This window comes from Mustelus asterias, chromosome 6 (assembly GCF_964213995.1).
Source record: "Mustelus asterias chromosome 6, sMusAst1.hap1.1, whole genome shotgun sequence".
In the NCBI taxonomy this organism is placed as follows: domain Eukaryota; kingdom Metazoa; phylum Chordata; class Chondrichthyes; order Carcharhiniformes; family Triakidae; genus Mustelus; species Mustelus asterias.
This window is the reverse complement of record NC_135806.1, coordinates 74,249,413-74,272,508: the sequence shown is the minus strand read 5'-3', so window position 1 is coordinate 74,272,508 and position 23,096 is coordinate 74,249,413. Positions and strand designations below refer to the sequence as shown.

At 41.6% G+C, this 23,096-nt stretch overlaps 1 protein-coding gene across 2 annotated transcripts in view; it reads left to right on the top strand.

The window, feature by feature from the left end:
* The window catches only part of LOC144494935 (transmembrane channel-like protein 1), a 107,421-nt gene that overhangs the window by 12,210 nt on the left and 72,115 nt on the right, over positions 1-23,096 (top strand). Inside the window, exon 2 of one of the 2 annotated variants that reach the window (XM_078214559.1) lies at positions 12,979-13,175. The exons of the other annotated variant lie outside the window; for it this stretch is intronic. The gene's annotated coding sequence lies outside the window, so the exon portion shown is untranslated. The remainder of the gene's footprint in view (positions 1-12,978; positions 13,176-23,096) is intronic. 2 annotated transcript variants of the gene reach the window in all.

Genomic DNA, 23,096 nt, shown 5'->3' with positions numbered 1-23,096 from the left:
TTCTCTATTTACCATGTACTATTCTCAACCAACAAAATAGTTACTCTGCTCCCTTTTGGCTTCTATTTTTATACATATAATGTGTGTTTTTTAACCTCACTTACAACTATGTCAAAATCAGTTGAAAGTGTCAACCTTGCACTGGTCTTGGGACAAGCAAATGGAGTAAATAACAGCAATGGAGCAGAACAACAATGCATATTTATCTATCCAGCAGATATTAAGTACATCTCAGAAAGTGAAAAGTTCACGGATATTGTGTCCCTGCTGGCTTTAATACAAAAAGCCTTCCCAAGGCACTTCACAGGAGCATTATAAAACAAAATATGACACCAAACCATATAAGGAGATGTTAGATCAGATGATCAAAAGATTGGTCAAAGAGATATGCTTTAAAGAGTGTCTAGGATGAGTATTTCAGAGTTAAGGGTCCAGGCATCTGAAGGTGTGGCCAGCAATGGTGGAGTGATTAAAAGTGGGGATATAAGACCAGAATTAGACAAGCACAGATATCTCAATGTTATGGGATTGAAGTAGATTACAGAGATATGGAGGGGTGAGGCCATGGAGGGATTTGAAGACAAGGTTGAACATTTTAAAATCAGGAAGGGTGGGGATCGCTGTGGAACAGTTTGGAAGATCATTTTTGTCGAATCCTGGCAGATCTTAAATTGAGAGCTAAGGAGGGCCATGGAGAGTTGGAAATTGTCAAGAATCATTGAAAGTTTGCATCTTTACAATTTTTCTGTATTAATGACCAAATATTGACTTTAGTACTTAGAATCAACTGGCCCTGACCCAAATCTATGAATGGTATTTGACAGATTAATTGCATTCATAACCATGTCTAGGAATCAGAAACTAAGTTTTTCTTTGGGTGAAACAGAATGCCGGCAGCAGATCAATTAGAGTTATTCAGCTGGGGCAGCTGACAATCCATGTTAATAGTTGCTAATAGCCTGCCATACTCAAATATGAGTATTGTAGCACGAGGTATCTCGATGAGGAAGCCTTGAATCACAACGATGATTTATTGAAGGAATGTTAAAACTATACACAAACAAACTCAGTACAGATACAGGTCCTGTCCCACTGACTCCCAGGCTCACACTGAAGGTTCCCTACTCAGTGTGATAGCTTCAGGACACTGCTGGCAGGGTGTGTATTTGGTCTGAATCACCCAGAGAAAAAGCAATCTTTAAGACCATAAGACCATAAGACATAGGAGCGGAAGTAAGGCCATTCGGCCCATCGAGTCCACTCCACCATTCAATCATGGTTGATTTCAACTCCATTTACCCGCTCTCTCCCCATAGCCCTTAATTCCTCGAGAAATCAAGAATTTATCAATTTCTGTCTTGAAGACGCTCAACGTCTCGGCCTCCACAGCCCTCTGTGGCAATGAATTCCACAGACCCACCACTCTCTGGCTGAAGAAATTTCTCCTCATCTCTGTTCTAAAGTGACTCCCTTTTATTCTAAGGCTGTGCCCCCGCGTCCTAGTCTCCCCTGTTAATGGAAACAACTTCCCTACGTCCATCCTATCTAAGCCGTTCATTATCTTGTAAGTTTCTATCAGATCTCCCCTCAACCTCCTAAACGCCAATGAATATAATCCCACGATCCTCAGACGTTCATCGTATGTCAGGCCTACCATTCCTGGGATCATCCGTGTGAATCTCCGCTGGACCCGCTCCAGTGCCAGTATGTCCTTCCTGAGGTGTGGGGCCCAAAATTGCTCACAGTACTCCAAATGGGGCCTAACCAGTGCTTTATAAAGCCTCAGAAGTACATCCCTGCTTTTGTATTCCAAGCCTCTTGAGATAAATGACAACATTACATTTGCTTTCTTAATTACGGACTCAACCTGCAAGTTTACCTTTAGAGAATCCTGGACTAGGACTCCCAAGTCCCTTTGCACTTTAGCATTATGAATTTTGTCACCGTTTAGAAAATAGTCCATGCCTCTATTCTTTTTTCCAAAGTGTACGACCTCGCACTTGCCCACGTTGAATTTCATCAGCCACTTCTTGGACCACTCTCCTAAACTGTCTAAATCTTTCTGCAGCCTCCCCACCTCCTCAATACTACCTGCCCCTCCACCTATCTTTGTATCATCGGCAAACTTGGCCAGAATGCTCCCAGTCCCGTCATCTAGATCGTTAATATATAAAGAGAACAGCTGTGGCCCCAACACTGAACCCTGCGGGACACCACTTGTCACCGGTTGCCATTCTGAGAAAGAACCTTTTATCCCAACTCTCTGCCTTCTGTCTGACAGCCAATCGTCAATCCATGTTAGTACCTTGCCTCGAATACCATGGGCCCTTATTTTACTCAGCAGTCTCCCGTGAGGCACCTTGTCAAAGGCCTTTTGGAAGTCAAGATAGATAACATCCATTGGCTCTCCTTGGTCTAACCTATTTGTTATCTCTTCAAAGAACTCTAACAGGTTTGTCAGGCACGACCTCCCCTTACTAAATCCATGCTGACTTGTCTTAATCCGACCCTGCACTTCCAAGAATTTAGAAATCTCATCCTTAACGATGGATTCTAGAATTTTGCCAACAACTGAGGTTAGGCTAATTGGCCTATAATTTTCCATCTTTTTTCTTGTTCCCTTCTTGAACAGTGGGGTTACAACAGCGATTTTCCAATCCTCTGGGACTTTCCCTGACTCCAGTGACTTTTGAAAGATCATAACTAACGCCTCCACTATTTCTTCAGCTATCTCCTTTAGAACTCTAGGATGTAGCCCATCTGGGCCCGGAGATTTATCAATTTTCAGACCTTTTAGTTTCTCTAGCACTTTCTCCTTTGTGATGGCAACCATATTCAACTCTGCCCCCTGACTTTCCTGAATTGTTGGGATATTACTCATGTCTTCTACTGTGAAGACTGACGCAAAGTACTTATTAAGTTCCTCAGCTATTTCCTTGTCTCCCATCACTAGATTACCAGCGTCATTTTGGAGCGGCCCAATGTCTACTTTTGCCTCCCGTTTGTTTTTAATGTATTTAAAGAAACTTTTACTATCATTCCTAATGTTACTGGCTAGCCTACCTTCATATTTTGTTATGCAGCAGTGCTATATTTGTGACCAAATAGAGATAAGACCATATACAGTCTGGATCATGGTAGAAAACTCTACCAATGTGGCAGATTTTCCTTCCATTTCTGAACCAGCAATTCTGGCCAGTGCCAAATGTGCCCATTCAAAGATGGAAGGACATATTTAATGCTGTGGCAATAAAGTGGTGATAACCTATGTCCCATTTTCCGTCAATACTGCCTTGTTTGAGGTACAGTGCTGCTAGAGTCTCAAGGATAACAAAGATGTGAAACCTGCTGCATAATTTAGCTTTTTGAAGAGACCACATTGTGAGCCCTGGACATAAAGGAAACATTTCTTCCTCTTAGGCTGTTCTTCAGGATCAATTATTTGCACTCCAATACTGTGTATTTTGATATGAGTAATGAGTGCCATGCCCAATCCACAGACTCTACTTGATGGGGTAGCTGGTGTTTGAATGATCGAGTAGTTTTTTGGGGTCTGTGCACTCCTTCTATTGTCTGGACTTGGCCTCGGCATGCTCCTGCCATACTGGCTCAAGCTGCATGGTGTCTTCCTAAATGCTCCTTGTCCATTTTGGGCAGTTGTGGGCCAGTAATTCCCAGAAACTAGGTGGAGATATTGGATCTCTTTGGATGCTTTGAGAACATCATTAAAGTATTTTCTCTGCCCTTCTGGGACTCTCTTGCTGCAGTGGGGTTTGGAGCAGAGCAATTATTTCAGTAGCTTAATGTTAGGGCATGCAAACAACGTGACTCACCAGTGAAGCTGGTTTTGGGTGATTAGTACCTCACTGCTGGGAATGTCGGCTTGGGAGAGGAGACTTATATTAGACTGCCCATCCTGCTAATGAATTTGATGAAATTTTGTGGAGACGGTATTGGTGGTATTTGGCCAAAGCCTTGATGTAGATGGTCTAAGTCTGGGATGCCTATAGGAGTGCAAGGATCACTGTGATCTGGTAAACCATGATCTTAGTTCCAGTTTTGAGACTCTGGTTCTCGAACACATTTTTCCTCAGTTGACCAAAGGCTGAGCTGATATGTTAAAAACAGTGGTGGATTTCATCATCTGTGTCAAGCTTTATCGAGAAGCAACTCCCAAGATAAAAAAAGTAGACCAAACGTTCCAGGGTCTCACTCCAGATTTTGATTAACAGGGTATGATGTTGTGTAGTTTATGATCTGGTAGGTGGTAAGTGCTGTGCAAACCAAATTCCAAAGGGAAACTTGGCAAGCTATCACCACTCCTTCCTATTTATATTTATTACGAGAAGATATGTGTCCGACAAATTGCAGTAACACATTTGGAGATTTTAAATATTATATTAAATTAAAACATTTATTCACAAAATGAAAGTAATCTTAAGCACACATAATTTATAATTAAAATTAGCCTTATAGAACGTTCCCCCAAAAGACTCTTATTTGAATAGACTCACAAATAAACATCATTTTAGGCAAAAGCCCTTATAGATATTTAATCTATAAAAAATATCCATCCATTTGGCACCCATTTGTGTCATAGGGAAGGGATATCCCAGGCTTCTTGCTCCCACTCTGTTGTGGAAAATTCTAAAAACCTTGAAACAAAACCCTGCTTTCTGGGAAAAAACAGAAGTTTAACAACACCAGGTTAAAGTCCAACAGGTTTATTTGGTAGCAAAAGCCACAAGCTTTCGGAGCCTTAAGCTCCTTCTTCAGGTGAGTGGGAATTCTGTTCACAAACAGGGCATATAAAGACACAAACTCAATTTACAGAATAACGGTTGGAATGCGAATACTTACAGCTAATCAAGTTTTAAAGGTACAAACAATGTGAGTGGAGAGAGCATTAAGACAGGTTAAAGAGATGTGTATTGTCTCCAGACAGGACAGCCAGTGAGATTCTGCAAGTCCAGGCAAGCTGTGGGGGTTACAGACAGTGTGACATGAACCCAGTATCCCGGTTGAGGCCGTCCTCATGTGTACGGAACTTGACTATCAGTTTCAGCTCAGCGACTCTGCGCCGTCGTGTGTCGTGAAGGCCGTCATGGAGAACGCTTACCCGAATATCAGAGGCCGAATGCCCGTGACCGCTGAATTCTATCTATTTCTGGGAAAAAAACCAGACCAACACTTTTCTTGGTTGGTTGGAAATTGTTTCATTTTGCATCTTTCACAGCTCCCTCTCAGTACAGAGCATATTCCCAGAGGTCTTACATGGTCATTCCCCAACACAGCTCCCAACCTCTCTTCAAATATGTTTTTTCTCTTTCATCTTTTCCCACTGTCCTCACCCTTCTTCAAAATTTACCCTTTCCAGAAAATAAAAACCATTTTAGTTTTCCTTATGTCCATCACTTTTGGGTGAAATAAAGTGTAATAACTTTGCCTTATTTAACTATTGATCCATGGAATCCTTACAGTGTAGAAGGAGGCCATTCGGGTCTGCACCGACTTTCCGAAAGAGCATCTGACCCAGATGATATTATAATTAAGTAGACGTGCCCAAATTATAAATGGACAATTATATTCATGTGTTGTTTTTTAAAATTCATTTGTGGGACATGGGTGTCGCTGGCCGGCCAGCATTTATTGCCCATCTCTAGTTGCCCTTGAGAAGATGACGGTGAGTTGCTTTCTTGAATCGCTGCAGTCCATGTGCTGTGGGTGACCCACATTATGTAATTCTACTTATTAATTGTGAATTGATACAGATAATTTTTAAATAAATGTACACTTCTGACTGATATATGTTAATTGCTTGTAGTTGAGCCTGAAGGTATACTTGCCACTATCTTTCCTTGTTCAGGAAGTCTATGCGCCCCTAATGGCTGACTAGCTTCCTTAGTATAGCTTGATTGATCTTGGTTTTTGAGTGAGAGCAACAAAGGCTGAATAATTTTCTTTCTATCCTGTAAATTATCTCCACTCAATTCGGGAGCTTGATGGATGTGAGATACAGAATTGAGGGAGGAAAACTGGCGAAGAGTGTTCGTGTGATGACACATCCTTGATTGACTCCAGTCTTCAATGAGATAGAGTCTGGGATGACCCAGTTAGAATTATAACATGCGTATCATCATTTAGTGGGTGAAAGAATGGTGACAAATTTCTGAGGATATATCTGTGGAGAGCAAGAAAGTGATCAAATGGCTGAAATACTGACATTTTCTGGATATCATGTTTTAGAGTTTCTTTTGCTCTTGCAATTTCAAGCACCTCTTCATTGGTCTTTTTATTGGTTTGTAAATGGATTTTTTTTACAAAAGTCTTCACTTCCACATTTCAGAGGCCTCTATTTTCTTCCTCAAATCTTTATTTATTATCCAGGTTTCTGGGACATACAGGAAAGTGGATAGAATGTAGCACCTTGTGAGTTTTTTTCTTGTTATAAACTTGAGTTTTCTTATTGCTACCACATCCTTCATCTTCACAAAATTATTTCTGGTTCCCTCTGTCTTTCTTCAGACTTTGGCATCACATCTGCCATCTTCGGTCATCATTTGTTTTACACAGACAATCTTATCTACTTGTTCCAGTGTGAGACTGTCCACTCAGACTTTGCTCTAGATTCTTCTAATCCATTCCTTATTTTATTTTTGGTGTTCATATTCAATCTACATTCTGTTTTATTAAGGGACATTAAAGACACATTTGTGTGAAAGATGTGAATATCCCATTTAGATCACAAGTGGATTCTATTTACATCCCTAAGTATTTTTTACACTTGTTTATGGGATATGAGTGGGCAAACCCAGCATTTGTTGACTGTCCCTAATTGTCCTTGAGAAGGTGGTGGTGAACTGCCTTCTTGAACCGCTGCAGTCCATGGGGGTTTATTGTACATGTCGATATGGGGCAGTGTGCATTAACTCCCACAAGATAAGAAACTTAGCTGACTAATGGGTGTCTAATGCCACTAGACCGGAGAACTCTCATGTGCATGTTAAAATAATATTTTGTTCATTTTCTACTGTTTTTACTCAAGTGGATGCCTGGATTCACTCTGATGCTTATTCTGAGAAGTTCTATAACCAGAAGGAACATCTACATTTTGTCCCTTGATGTAGTGGGAAACATAGGGAGTTCATGTCACTGGTGTGCGATGCAGATGCAAAGTATGAATACAGGATTGCAATCATCCTCCTCACATATGTTACCAATGCTCATTTCTTAAGTGTCACAACAAAGAAATACTGATTGACTAGGTCAAATGCTTTTTCTTTATCCAGGAAATAGAGCAGGACAGGTGTGCTGGTGTGACTGCAGCAACAAATTACATCGGACAACTGCTGGTGTCCCTTGAGAAGTGGTCCATTGTAAAAACTTATTATTCTGTGTTAACCAGCCCAGGGATGACTGTATTTTGTTTGGAGGCCAAGATCTTGCCCAATATTTTATAATCAGCATTGAGCAGTTACATAGGTTTTTCTGATGAGCACCCTTGCAGGTTCTTACACTGCTTGCATATTAAATATAATTGTAGCTCCACTGACACCAGGATCTTTGTCTCTGACACATATGTTAGAGTTTCAGTAAAAAAAGAATGATTAACTCCAGAAATTGGACTTGTAGAACTTGTTGGGCTTATCATGAGGCCCTGAGGCTTTGGAAATGGAGCAATTGTGTTTTCTTGAGAATATTGGGATGTGGGAGGTTGGATAATTATTACATGGCTTCTTTTTGCTTTCAACACGAGGGGGAATTTTAATTCATGTGCAGGAAGGTGGCAGTAAGCATGGGCTGCCAACTTGGGAGTTGCTGTAGAAAGACTGTTGCTGTAGAAAAAATATCGGCATATTAGATTAGAAGCTGAGCTCATTTACATCCTGTTGGCCAGTTGACCACTGAAAGTGGGTGTAATAATGCAGCAATACCTCTAGCAGCAGGCAAGCCACTAGTGTTGTTATTACGCATGTTTTTGCACTAGCAACTAGTGTTATTTTTGCAAATACATTTCATAAACGTGTAGTTTATTATATATGGAATGCAGATAATTTTAATTATTCCTTTGATGCAATGTGAAGGTCTGTGCTTCAAAGTTCAGCTGTATTACAGCTGTTTGTTTTTTGGCGTTATGTATTGTTTACAATATGGCATCCACAGCATTCTTCTGGGGCAAGTCACCCCAGATTCTATTTTGGTAAATACGTTAGCACACGCAGAGAGTGTCCACCAGTTTAAAGAATTGGCAGATCGTGATATCAATTTGCATGTAATATGAATTGATGCCAGTTTGGAGCTTAACTGTCATGACTATCAGGTGCCATGGTTGCAAAGAGTTAGCACTGCTGCCTCACAGCGCCAGGGACCCGGGTTTGATTATGGCATTGGGTGACTGTCTGTGTGGAGTTGCACATTCTGCCTGTGTCTGTGTCCTTTTCCTCTGGGTGCTTTGGTTTCCGCCCATAGTCCAAAATATGCAGGTTAGGTGGATTAGACATGGTAAATATGCTCTGATTTTGGAGAGTTGGTGCAGGCTCAATGGCCCAACAGGCCTTCTTCTGCATTATAGGGATTCTATGGCTCCGTGTTTCGATGGACAAACATGGACAAAGAGCTGAATTTCAGAGGTGAAGTAAGATTGACTGTCCCTGACATCAATACAGCTTTTCACTAAGTGTGGTATCAAGGAGCCCTAATAAAACTGAAATCAATGGGATCTTACCAGCTTGTCCCACTGGTCAATCGGTGAGGCAAGCCAGCAAGATTGGGCGAGAGGCAAAAATTGGGCTATTTTGCCTCTCGCAATCTTACCGGCCCTATTTTGCTGGTGAAATTGACTTGATGCTCAGAAAGGGTTTCAAGGGCCCGCCAGGTGGTCAGGGGCAGGGGAAGGCAGTGCCCCTTCGGCAGTGCCAGTTTGGCACCGCCAGCCTGGGACCCTGGTAGTGCAAGCCTGGGACCCTGGCAGTGCCCACTAAGCACTGGGCAGTGCCAAGAGGCAGAGCCTAAGGGGAGGGGTGGGGCCTGAGAGGGAGGCAGTACATGGGGGCTATGTACTCTGCAATCGGGGATCGCTGGGTCGGGTGGTGATTGATTGGGGGGGTGAACAAAGGCGGTGGTCGGCCAGAGAGATGGTAAACGGGAGCGGCGATTGGTGGGTGGGGGGGGGGAGGGGGGAGGGAATGAAAGAGGGCGGTGACAGGCCGGGTTAGGAATCGGGTGGTGATCGGCCAGGGGGGACATGATTGGGGGTGGCAATTGAAGGGATAGGGGAGGCAATGTCCGGGGGTGGGGGAAGTGACAATCTCTTAGTGCACTGTGTATTCTTGATAGTGCACTGGGAAATCAGGTAGCACATGCAATAGCGCCCTCAAGCAGTCAGCAGCCGGCATGAATAGACTTGGTCCACTCCACCTACTGGCGAGAATCACAACTTTGCCTCATTTTTATTTCTATGTATTATAAGATTTGACTCTTTCTCTCGCTGAAAAAACGAGTCTGAAACTTAGAATCTTAAATCTTAAACTTAGAAACTTAAATCGGCACTTAGAATTTTTTTGGTAAGATTGTCCCCGATGGCTGTGTCCTTGCATCTCCAATGTCATTTTTCATTGAACGTTAAGCTAATTTCAAAGGCTGCACTTTCAATGCTACTTTGTTCTGATATACTGGAAAAAAAACCTCTCCCTATAGTTCCAGCTCATTACCCAATCTGTGCATCACATTTTGTTTTTTAATTAAAGGATTTTCTGGTGACCTGACTAAAATTAATCCCATGACCAAATATCAGCAAAGACATGTTGGAATAGAATTTCAACTTGTTGCCCAGATGCAAAACCGACATTGCAGGTTAACCATGAAAAAAATTAATGCTATTGAAAATCAGGCAATTTCTATTATAGGCAGCTAGTCTACATTGCTGTTTTTACATCCTGATAGTTCATCAAAAGTCCACCTCGTTATTTGGTCATTCATTAATACATTGGCTGTTTATAAATTGGCTGCAGTATACATTTCAGTATTACACTTCAAAAATAATATTTTGGATGAGAATAGGTTAAAGGGTAGTAAAGTTCTGTCACCCAGAAAGTCCCTTATGGAAACCATTGGAAACCCTTCAGATAACCACAGGAGTAACCATTTCTTTTAATTGAACTTGAAAAATAAACCACACAGGGTTTCAAACTGCAAATTCACCTCTTCTGACAACTAAACAGAATACGCCCTTAAATTCACATAGCCCACATTTCTATAAATAATCAGGCCTATAGTTGTTTAATTTATAACTATTTGGTTCTGACACAGGTCAGCCTGCCTCCAGATAACCTTTAATTGCTCTTTGCAAAACCCAGCCCTTTAAAATCTGCAGTTTGCCTTTTTGGATCACTCATGTTGAGCTCATTAAAAGCATTTGTCTGGAGAATTCCTAAGGGATCACTTTTATTGACTGATTGCTTTAGTCTTGACACTTGTTGCTTTGCAGATTGACTGATAACTGTAAATATAATTGTGATTGAGCTAAGCCCTTGAGGAAATTTCGCTGACGTAAAGCTTAATTGAAATATCTGAGTAGATCATAATATTCATTCCTCTATAACTAAGTAGTTGGAGGTAATGTAAATCAAATGATAGCATTAATAACATTGTAGAAAGGCTGCATTCTATGAGGAAGTTTTAATGATATATACCTGAGTCGATTTTGGACGTTGCATTGGGAGCATCGTTCATCTCCTTACTATTGAATTTGTTGCCACTTCTAATCAATTACAATAGTCTATCAATCATTATATGTATTTTTCTGCAAAGTAATCTTTTAGGTAAAGGAATCTCCTTCCAAATGAAACCAAAGTCCAATTCTCCAATTCAGATCTCATTGATTATTTCTAAAGTTTGCCAATTCCAATTCCTTTTGCAAATTTGGGATTCTGCATGGCACATCTTGAGGCTCCATGATAGGATTATGCTTGAGTATTCAATAGAAATGTGCCTATGACAGGAGCAATTATAATGTTATCTCAACAATACTGGGAACACGATTCCAAAGGCCACAATTATGCCCTAATAAGCTGACTTGGCATCACATTGCAAGGTCATCTTATTAACAGGTACCCTTGGTATCTAACAGATGACATGCGAGAGGTCCAGAGGGGTAGGACTTGGAATACTAAGCCTCAGCCGCAATGTAAGAACTGGTGGCCAACTAGTGTTCATTGCTTTTATTTCTTTGTACTTCAACCACTAGGGATAGAAATCCTATGCAAGGTTTAGTCAGTGGAGCCAGAAAGAAAAGACTGGGAGAAGCTAGGAACAGTGTTTCTATATCAAGAAGAAGGCCTCACAAATCAGATATTTTATGTTGCAGCTGGCTTTCCCTGAAGTGCCTCTTGTTAATGGATGCTCAGCAACACTGCTCAATCCACACTGGCAATACGATGAGGCTCTCTCAACTCTATCTCTTTAGGGGAGCAATTGCATTTGGTGCACTGAGCATTTTGATCACTTGGCAGTCTTTGGGCCTCTGTACTAATAATAAGGGACAGCCACCATCACTTTATTGGCCTAGTATATTTGCTTCATTAAAAATGTAATTAAGCAAAACATTTCTTCGGAGTTAAAACAGCCTTTCCTTGTTGCCAGTTTTCATCACTCCAGCATCGGTGCTCATTCTTTTGGTTGTTTCAGCCCTGGGCTCTGAAACTCTCCCTCTAATTTTTTTTCTCTTGCCATGTCTCACCTTGCTTTCAAACATCTGCTTAAAATACCTCTCTCTGATCTGAGCATTGGCATCTATCCCAAATCTTTCTTTCATTTTCACTCCTGTTTTCCTCCTTTCATTTATTTCATTTTCCTCCTTTCTTTTATTGTATAAATGATTCTGAATTTTCCTGTGGAAAAGGTCATATGCACAAATTTCAGTGACACATTATGTATATCAGCAAAGCTAGAACATTTTCTGTGCTTGTTTTCTCTCCAGGTCCATTACGGAGGTGCAGATGGTTTGAGTTCCTTTGTTAACCATGCTGGGAATGTGAAGGGATGGACACATCGCATTACAGTAAAAGAACCAATTGTCATCTATCCTTTTGGTATACACTGTAATCCAGGCTCGGAGTAAACCCTTTGAGAGCCTGGCATACATATGTGGTTCAATCAGGAAGAAATGTTGTGCTGTAGGAGAGAGTTACAGATTTCTTGTCCCTTTCTATCCAGTGTCAGTTTTCTGAGACAGTAACTAATTTTTCAGAGGAGCTGCTTTGAAGTGTTCACCAAGAAGTAATTTAGTATAGTTGAGACACGTTATAACTTTATGAATTGCTACAAATACTTGGAGTCAGGATCAGAGAAATCTCATCAGATCTTACTATGTTTGGTTATGGCAGATGTGGAAATTGTCCCCTTATTCAATTGTTCAGAAAATCATATCCACTGTAGGTGATGTGTACCTTACCTAATCGGTCTCAGGTACCTCATGTTGCTTCGTTTTCATGTTTTATCAGTTTCTGCAGTGAAATAGCAAAGTTTCACACACTGATTGAATTGAAAAACATTGATAAACCATTGTCACCTCCTGTGATCTTGGTATTCATGATTGGCATCAATAGAACAAAGAACAAAGAAAATTACAGCACAGGAAGAGGCCCTTGGGCCCTTCAAGCCTGCACCGACCATGCTGCCCGACTGAACTAAAACCCCCTACTCTTCCAGGGACCGTATCCCTCTATTCCCATCCTTTTCATGTATTTGTCCAGACCGCCCCTTAAAACTCACTATTGTATCTGCTTCCATTACCTCCCCCGGCAGCGAGTTCTAGGCACCCACCACCTTTAATAGTTGTACATTTGATTGGATTCACTGATTAATGTTTATGGAGTTAAATTAGATCATGGTGAGGGTTTATGACTATGGACCTCAAATAAGTTCACAAATGTACAAAGAGTTCTCACAAAGACTTTTGTTCCCCCCACCCCCATACAGCTTACTCTAATAGCTACTGATGTATATTGGATCCGTAGCATCAACCGACTTCCATTACTACACCCAAGGGACAAAGTCTTTAAGGATAAGCTCCTACAGCAAAGAATGTGGAGAATATTACTGCCTATCCTATCCAGTAATCACCCAACATCTATACACATGGCCTTCCCATTGAGGTCACTGTGTAGCAGTCAGAGGTGGGTAACTTGTCTGCTTATTTTCCTTGAAGTTTGTGAATGTCCTGCTATTTCAGCATGGAGGATGATTGATCGATCCTGAGCCCTCTTGGTCTCTTTGGCTTGGTGATAAACTGGGCATTGTAGTGGAACCCTCAGTGGAATTATATGAAGTTCAACATTCAGAAGGAAGTTGGTGAACATCAACTGTGAAAATTTATGGTTGTTGAAGACAAACTTCAGTCTGTATCAATTTTATTATTGAAAAGTGCGAAACCTATCCAACCTACAAGCTGAAGTAAATGGTAAAACTAAAATCGCAATCTTTGATAAAAACACAAACCACAAAAATAATGGCCATTTTTAGTTCTATTCTTTGAACAATAGAAGGAAAAGCAATTACCAAATTACCAAAGGACAAAAGTGTAATTAGTAAAAATACATCTTTAATACTAAAATAGATTTGGAATGCAAAATTTAAATGTTTGAATTGTTATCATGTCAAATATTCTTCACTAAAAAGAGTGTTCACTGATTACTTTGTGACCTCGGTGATATTGCACAATAACAGTAACCTAAAACTTCATGAATTCTTTAGCCAGAAGTTGAATAGCCTATCATCATGTTTCACTCAGTGAATGCAGCTAAACAATCAGCCAACAGCAGGTGAAAGTTTTGTACAAATTCAATTAAGTTGCCTTTCATTCACATGGCCTAAATGCTGCAAATTCTTTCACTGTATTGATACCAATTGGTCGTTTGTAAACTTCTTCGAGTGGATACTCTGAAACTGTGAAATGCCACGACATGAAAAGCTGATCACCAAATCAAGTGATGGTAATGGGTCACCCTTTACATTCTTTTTCTGATAAATAAGACTTTTTAATAAGTAAAACTGTGTATGTTTATCAAAGTAAATGTTCTTGTTCTTTATGCTTTTAAAGATGTTAGTAAGCATGGTTAAGTTTAATTTGATTACAGAGTAATTTTCTTTCCACCTTTGGTGGTTTATAATACCTCTATGTCTAATCAATTACAACCTGTATTAAATACTCAAGTTGCTGGAACCCTATACAATATCCAAAAATAATATATACCTTTTCTGACAAGTGATTTAGAACTTCCAAATAACTGAGGAGATATTTAACTCTGAATATGTTCTGGAGCATGCTTTTTCTACATTGTGTGTTATATGAATGCAGGTTGTTCGGAGCTAGATTATTCTTGCCTTCCATGAATTTAATTCCAAGGTTTGCCTCACATATAAACACTAATTACAAATGGACACTATTCTTGTAAACAGCATTTGGAATTTGTCTCTGTAAGCTTGTAGGTTTAAATGAAGCACAAACTGCTGATAACTATTTCAAAGGAAGTTTGAATTTTTTTCCAGAATTAAATTTGAGTAAATTTGATATGGATTTTTAGGTCAAAGGTTTGGCAAGAGTTTTTGGATGTCTGACCCAAAAGTGATGTAGGTGAAAGCACCTTACCATAATGCCAGAGAGTGTTCCATTTGTTGAACAACTGTTAACATTTTCTGAAAATCCTATAAGCCACATTTACTGCATCCCCTTATAGAATCATATAGAATCCCTACAGTGCAGAAAGAGGCCATTCAGCTCATCGAGCCTGCTCCGACAACAATTCCACCCAGGCCCTATCCCCGTAACCCCATGTATATACCCTGCTAGTCCCCCTGACATTAAGGAGCAATTTAGTAGGGCCATTTCACTTAACCCTCACATCTTTGGAGTGTGGGAGGAAACTGGAGAGTCCATGCAGAAATGGGGAGAACGTTTAAACTGCAAACAGACTGTCACCCAAGACTGGAATTGAACCCAGGTCCCTGGCACTGTGAGGTAGCAGTGCTACCCACTGTGCCACCGTGCTGCCCATTAATATTCTGCATAACTTTAACAAACAAACAATGACGCCCTATTGTTTGTTTGTTAAAGTTACGCAGAATCTTAATGGGCAGCACAGTGGCACAGTGGTTAGCACTGCTGCTTCACAGCGCTATGGACCCGGGTTTGATTCCCGGCTTGGGTCACCGTCTGTGTGGAGTCTGCACATTCTCCTTGTGTCTGCGTGAGTTTCCTCCGAGTGCTCCGGTTTCCTCCCACAGTCCAAAGGATGTGCTGGTTAGGTTGATTGGCCATGCTAAATTGCCCCTTAGTGTCCAAAGGTGTGTAGGTTAGATGGATTAGCAGAATAAATATGTTGGGTCATGGGAATAGGACCTGTGTGGACTTGTTGTCAGTGCAGACTCGATGGGCCAAATGGCCTCCTTCTGCACTGTAGGGATTCTATGATTCCATGAATCTCCATTAGGTTAGTCAAACACTGTTTTATAGATTCTACCAGGGTCTCTTTAACGAACTAAATATCTCCATGTACATGTTATTATTCGCCCCCAATTATCCCCTGAAAATTTTAACCACCACGGATTTTAAACTGATCAACCTGTAGGTAATAGGAAAGTTCTTAAATCCTTTTTTGAATAATGGTGTCACATTTGCCACTCTCCAATTCTCGGGAGTCTTCCTTGAATTTAGGAAGGATTAGAAGATTATAGCAAGTCTTTTTGCTTCCTTTCGCAATCTGGCATCCAAATTATCTAGACCAGTGGACTTATAAACACTAAGCACAGCCAGCTTAGTACATTCTGTACATTCAAAGTTTATTTATTAGTGTCACAAGTAGGCTTACAGTATGACTGCAATGAAGTTACTGTGAAAATCCCCTAGCTTATTCATTTCACCCATCCATTTCCTCTACCACCTGCACTTCTACTGATATTTTGTTTATGTCCATTTCCCTAGTAAACACTGATACAATGTAATCATGAAGTATTCTGGTCTTGCCCTGCACCTTTAAGCTTATAACATTCTCTTGGTCCCTAATAAGCCCCACCCCACCTCTTACTACCTGCTTACTATTTTACTAATATTTTGCGCTAATATTTTCCCTCTTCACTTCTACTCTCAATTTATTGTATCTGTCCTGGTTCTCTCTTGAATACTTCACCTGACATGCCCTTGCTACCTGTTGTCTGGTATAGAGCAGAGTTGACATGTTGTGCCTAAAAAAGTGATATGCATGCTGCAAATGGGCAGCCTGCACCACAGGAAACCCGCATTGCTAGCAAAGCCACATACTCAATCTGTCTCCTCATCTGAGAGAGATAATGAGATGTAATTATCTCCCTTTGAAAAGTGAGCCTCAGTGACCTCCCTTAGCAACAGTGGGAAGGCAGACTGTGAGACAGTGAAAATATTGCCTGCTCCAGCTCTGAAGGAATGAAGTGCATAAAAGTTCATCATAACAGTCATCTTCAAAGCCTCAAGCAATGCTCTGAGATTTCAAGTGATAGGTTTCAGTGAGGATGGCCTTACTGAATCACAGACATCACATGCATTGCATCCCTCACTGAGGGTCAGGTAGGGGAATTGCTCCCTGAATACCTTGGACATATATGGTCTCCTGCTAAGAGCCCTTATTCCCCTCCTCCTCCTCCCTCTTCCAGCAACTTGTTCTGCTCTGCATAACCTCTGTTCATTGCATTGGGGATGCCTACAAATGCACCCATGTCTGCAGCAATTGGTTTGTCCAGAGACCTTGAGATCAGCAAACGTCTTTCAGTACCTGTCATACCACTCCCTGTAGACTTAATACGATGATATAAATTACCAAACACTTGTAGACTCATAAAGAAGAAATCAACCATCAACTAATATGCAAGTAATTGATGCTCCTTTCAAAATGGTGGTGGTGGAGGTCCTTCCTATTGTTGAGAGTGTGTTCAGCTGTTGAACATTGTGTTCCCAAATAGCACTGCTGGTGTCAGAACTGCATTACATGCGATTGACTTCAAGATCTGTCTTCCCCATATTCTTCCAGTGGAATTTCATTGTGTGTATGCTAACACACATCGCACAACAACATTTTGGAGCTATAAGGGCACTTGTAGTACCCAAAATAGGATGCCAACACCGTGTCAAATCTTTTCAGGAGAAGCGAGCCCACAATGCCCATGCATTGCGAGACGGTACAGGCGAATAGCACACGTGGAAATCCTGAATCAATATGAAAAGCAAGTGCTGTCCCGCCTGGAAGATGAGATCACCAGGATTATTGGCAGTGGTGAGAATGGAGAGATGTTTGTTTCTTGTATCAGACTGAGTGATAAGAAGAGATGTTCAGTGTGGTTTACAGGAGGTTGGGAAAATGCAAAGTGTTGAGATTTCACACTTCCCAACAAGTGTCATGGTCAGAGAGGCTTCACATTTTGTCCAGGAATTCATAGTTTCTGCAGAGTTCATTTCATATCTGTCAGGCGCTGAAGAAGTTAATGTGAGTTCAGTGTTAGGGGGTGATTTGTCAAGTAATGTGATACCCGATTACCCTCCTTACTGATATCCCTCTGTTACAGGAGAAGCATCTTAAGTGCCGCCTCCAGTAGAAGCAGTGCAGCAACTACCCTCCTTCTGCTCTGAGGAACCCTTGGCGGGTACAGCATCACATCCTCTCTCTGCACCGATCACCATCACAGATACTGTCACTTTAGCAGATTTAGTGCGTTGGACAGGGGACATGCACAAATTGGTGAGGGCACTTCAAATCGCTAAGTGCAGCTGCTGGAGAGTGTGGTGGAGCAGGTCTTGAGCATTTGGAGGAGCGCCTGTGGTGAACCAGAATCTGATTCCGAGTTGGACAATGAGCCTCCAGAGTTGTCCATAAGGCGTGAGGTCTGTAAAGATTTGGCAGGTATACCAGAGGGGTTGCGTGCTCTGGCAGGGACTGTGTCCATCCAGGCCAAGAGCACTGTGATCACACACTCTTTAGAGTACCAAGCTTCCCCCATGGGCAGACTGGCAATTATCGTTGAGGGGCAAACTGAGCACATTGCAAATACAATTGTCATGATGCACTCTGACCTGTGCACCATTGTCCTGGCTCTGAGCTCAGGGGATCAGAGCCAGACAATAGGGAAACTGGGAATGTGGTCACCCATCTACTCCATCTGGTTTGCAGGGAGGGCCAAATGGGCTTGAGCAGCAACTGCCTCCATCCGGAAGTTCTTCTCAGGGAACTTGTGAAGGGGGCAGCTTCCACCATTAAACAGCCATTGACACAGGTTGCAGTCATTGCTGTGGCAACTGAAAATTCACATGTGACTGTGCAAGAATCTCCTGAAGTTGTTGGTGGCTCAAAGTCCAAGCCTCGAAGAGGACACCTGCCAAAGTCATCCAGGGCAAGGGAGGAGGCAAATCAGATATCTCTCTCCAGTACAGCTGCAAGCGAAGGGGAAACATTGCACCTGAGCACTTGTGAAAGTTTTAGTCCATATTCACAGCATCAAGAATAGGGCCACATGGGTGACATCTCTCTTCTCGAGTGTTTGCTTGTCTTGAAGCTTTGTGGGAAATGTTCCTGAATGCACAGCATAAAATTCAGCCTAAAGTTTCTGATTGGATGGGAGACAGGAGAGATTAAATAGCAAAAGGTTTGTTGGTGCAGAACATTAAGATTTGGGTCAGGAGGGGGTGGAAATGACAATTGTAAAATAATGATCAATGTTGTTGATCATAAAATGGGAGCAGAGATCACAATCTGAAACTGTTGAAGTTGATGTTGAGTCTGGAAGGTTGTAAAGTGCCTAATTGAAGGATTAATTGAGCTTTAATGCAACAATGTTGCAGAGGTCAGAATGGGAATAGAGATGGTTGTGTGGTGATTGTCCTGTGACTTTGGAGCCACTCTGAATGATATGCTGCAGGACAGATTAGTCTGTGCGTGAATAATGAAGCTATTCAATGGAAGTTACTAGCAGAAGCAGATATAAATTTTAAGTGAGCTTTGGAGATAGCACTAGCAATGAGAGTGCTGAAAAGGGTGCAAAGAGTTACAAAGCCTGTAAAATGGTACCACTCACCAGTTACCACTCGGTAAATGGAAAACCTCTTAAGATGGAAGTAGACACTGGAGCATCTCAAGTATGAAATGCAGAAGAAGCTTGCACCAGCAATTTAGATGTTCACTCGCTGTTTAATGTGAAAGTCCCCTTTCCTGTAATGTTCCTGGTAAATGGTAGCGAATTTAACAACTTGCAGAGGAGAAACCATAAAGGTTATGGGCATGACAACAGCACCTGTAGCTATGGGCAGCAGTCTGCCCAGCTCCCAGTAATAATGGTGTCACAAAATAGGACAAAGCCTCTTGGGCTGCGATTGACTTAAGGAAATCAAATTAAATTGTACCGAGAGTTTCCAAGTGCGGGAAGGAGGATTGTTCAAACTGATGAAGAAATATGAGAACTTCTTCAATGATGAGTTAGGCAAGATAAAACACCTGCTGGCAAAGATCTATGTTAATCCAGAGGTGTCCCCTTGACCAGTACCGTATGTCTTATGACCAAAGGTGGAAACTGAATTAAAGAGATCTGAAGAACTGGGCATTACCCAGCCAGTTACATTTACGGAGTGGGTAGCACCCATCGCTAACTTTGAGGAGGTGCTAAAGAGATTTCAGGAGGCTGAAGTTTGCATCAAGAAGGAGAAATGTACTTTTCAAGTCACTGAGGGAGCCTCCCTGAGTTACAATGTGGATGCACAAGGATTATACCCTATAGAAGACAAGGTCAAGGTCATAAAAGAGGCACAAGGTCCCCAAAATAAATCTGAGCTCAAGTCATTTTTAGGAATGGTGAATTACCATGGAGACGGGATTTTCTGGCTGTGTTCGCTCCAAGGTCGTATGGTCCACCCCCGCCCACCATGATTCCCGTGGCAGGCGGAATGGGAAAATTCCAGCCTGGATTTGTTTCACCAGATTTGTGCACATTATTGATTCGCTTGCATATTCTGCTAAAGAAACATCAGTGTTGGTTTTTGAAGATACCCCATAAAGAAGCATCCAATAGAGTAAAGCAATCACTGCATTATTCAAATTGTTGGTGCATTTTGACCTGTCTAAGAAATTGGTGTCAACTTGTGGTGCTTTTCAATATGGTGTTGGTGTAGTGCTGTCCCATGAGATGAACAACATATCAGAAAGACTAATTGGGTATGTCTCGAGAACCCTCTCAGAAGCTGAAAAAGGCTACTCACAAATTGAGAAAGAATGATTATCAGTAGTTTTTGCTGTCAAGAAATTCCACCAGCATTTGTGTGGTTGGCACTTTACTATTGTTTTGGATCACAAACCGCTTTGAGTCTTTTTAAAGAAGACGAGGCTATTCCACCAATTGCATCGGCAAGAATTCAGCATTGGGTGTTAATCCTCTCCGCCTACGAATATGCCTTCAAGCACGGCCTGTAAAACATATAGCAAATGTGGATGCACTTAGTTACCTATCTTTGCAAGAGAGTGTTAGACCTCACCATTATAGTTCAACAGCTAACCAGACATTTTGAACTGTTTAAAGGTGACCATTTTTAAAAACAAACAAGTAAAGCTACTGATCCAAAGTGGTGGCCATAAGTCATCTGATGGCCAATATTGTAAAGTTGACTATTTTTCTGGAAGGTTTCTATATGAATTGCACTGCAGACCTGTTAGATGGAATTTCACACCTGTGGGAACAGGGGTGGATGGGGATAGGGGGTGGATGCGTGGTTCAGGTGGGGTGTCAAGGTTCACTTTAACAGTGCACTGTTGAAAGGAAGTACTGGACTTTGATCAGCTGTAGTTCTACCAAGACAATGGGAATGGATAACTAGTTAGTTAAAGAGAATTGATTATAAAAGTAGCAATGCTATGCCTCAGTTGGAGAGGGCATTGGTGAGACCACATCGGGGTGCTGAACACGCGACATCCTGAGAGTTGGCACGTAATCCATCCTCATTAACTCTGCCATGCCTATTGCCATTTCATACTTAAAAGAGCATTGATTGGCAGTAGGCGGGACATCCATTCACCCTTGGAAGAAAGTCCTGCCTTGGAGATCTAATGGCTAATCAGATTGACAGACATCTCCCCAGCCCATCCGGGCACCGCGCTGCAGTGACCAGAAGAGGTACTGCAGCACTGTGTTTCAGCCTAAGTCCTGGGACTGCACTTGAAGTAAGTCCCGGGGGTCCTGAGGGTGGAGGCACAAGAGGGTAGGGTATGTCTCGGATTTTCTGGCCTCATCTGTGGCAGGACCCATTGTCAGCGAGAATGGAGAATTTGGCGTTCCAAAACTCCATTCACTTTCAGCGGCACTGGAGAATCCCATCCGTGAATGATGATGGAAGTTTCGGCCATTGTATATGCATTTGTAAAAATGTCAACTTTTGATATTTCTATCAAAATCATGAACACTCCAAAGTAACAGTTTTGATCTTTCAATTAATCCAAACAGAATGGATCATAGCTAAACATAGGCAACAATCACATGTTTACAGTGCCAAATTAATCCCTAAATCCAGTGACTGCTGCCTCATAGCAACAGGGACCCGGTTCGATTCCCAACTTGGGTAACTATCTGTGTGGAGTCTGCATGTTCTCCCTGTGTATGCGTGGGTTTCCTTCGGGTGCTCCGGTTTCCTCCCACAGTCTGAAAGATGTGCTGGTTAGGTGCATTGGCCATGATAAATTCTTCCTCAGTGTACCCGAACAGGCACCAGAGTGTGGCGACTGGGGGATTTTCACAGTAGCTTCATTGCAGTGTTAATGTAAGCCTACTTATGACACAAATAAAAATAAACTAAACGAACTAAAATTCCTTTGATTGACGAGAAATTACACTAACTGATGAATCAGTGGATACTCTTTAATAAGGCTTTATTCTTAACAGAGTTTTGCTACATCCACGAAAACATGGTGATTTCTTAAGAGCTGTTCTTCACAGGTGTTAATAACTTTAACAAACATCATTCACAATAAAGAAGAGCACCATTGCTTGAAGTAAAATAAATGGCCGAGCTGGGGAGGGACAATTTTAAATTAAATCTCCCATTAGAAAACTAACGAGATTGGATTTGCTTTTACACGCTATATGATTTTATTCACCATTGAACCCAATGGAGGATAATCATGAATGGGGTGTAAAATTGTCATTCCATCCAATCTTGTGGATTTCCTATCTGGCAAGTTAAGTTAAAATTTCCCCCATAGTTCCCATTTATTAAAATTCCATTTCCATTGCACACTGAAAACTAGAATAGTTCAAAATTGGGCTAAAATCTGGTTCTAAGTGCATAATATAACTGCTTTAAATAGTCAATATCAGAACAAGCAAAAGTGGCCAGCTCCTGCTTTTGTTTCAGGACAACTGTGAGCTAATTTGGGGACAGGTTTTCGTCACCAAAAATGGATTGTGTTTATGACAGAACAATGTTGTTAGAGGCCAGAGTGACTTTCAAAATCCATCTCAGAAGCAGCTAAAATGAGAGTCAGATTAGAACATAGAACATAGAACAGTACAGCACAGAACAGGCCCTTCGGCCCACGATGTTGTGCCGAACTTTATCTGAAACCAAGATCAAGCTATCCCACTCCCTATCATCCTGGTGTGCTCCATGTGCCTATCCAATAACCGCTTAAATGTTCCTAAAGTGTCTGACTCCACTATCACTGCAGGCAGTCCATTCCACACCCCAACCACTCTCTGCGTAAAGAACCTACCTCTGATATCCTTCCTATACCTCCCACCATGAACCCTATAGTTATGCCCCCTTGTAATAGCTCCATCCACCCGAGGAAATAGTCTTTGAATGTTCACTCTATCTATCCCCTTCATCATTTTATAAACCTCTATTAAGTTTCCCCTCAGCCTCCTCCACTCCAGAGAGAACAGCCCTAGCTCCTTCAACCTTTCCTCATAAGACCTACCCTCCAAACCAGGCAGCATCCTGGTAAATCTCCTCTGCACTCTTTCCAGCGCTTCCACATCCTTCTTATAGTGAGGTGACCAGAACTGCACACAATATTCCAAATGTGGTCTCACCAAGGTCC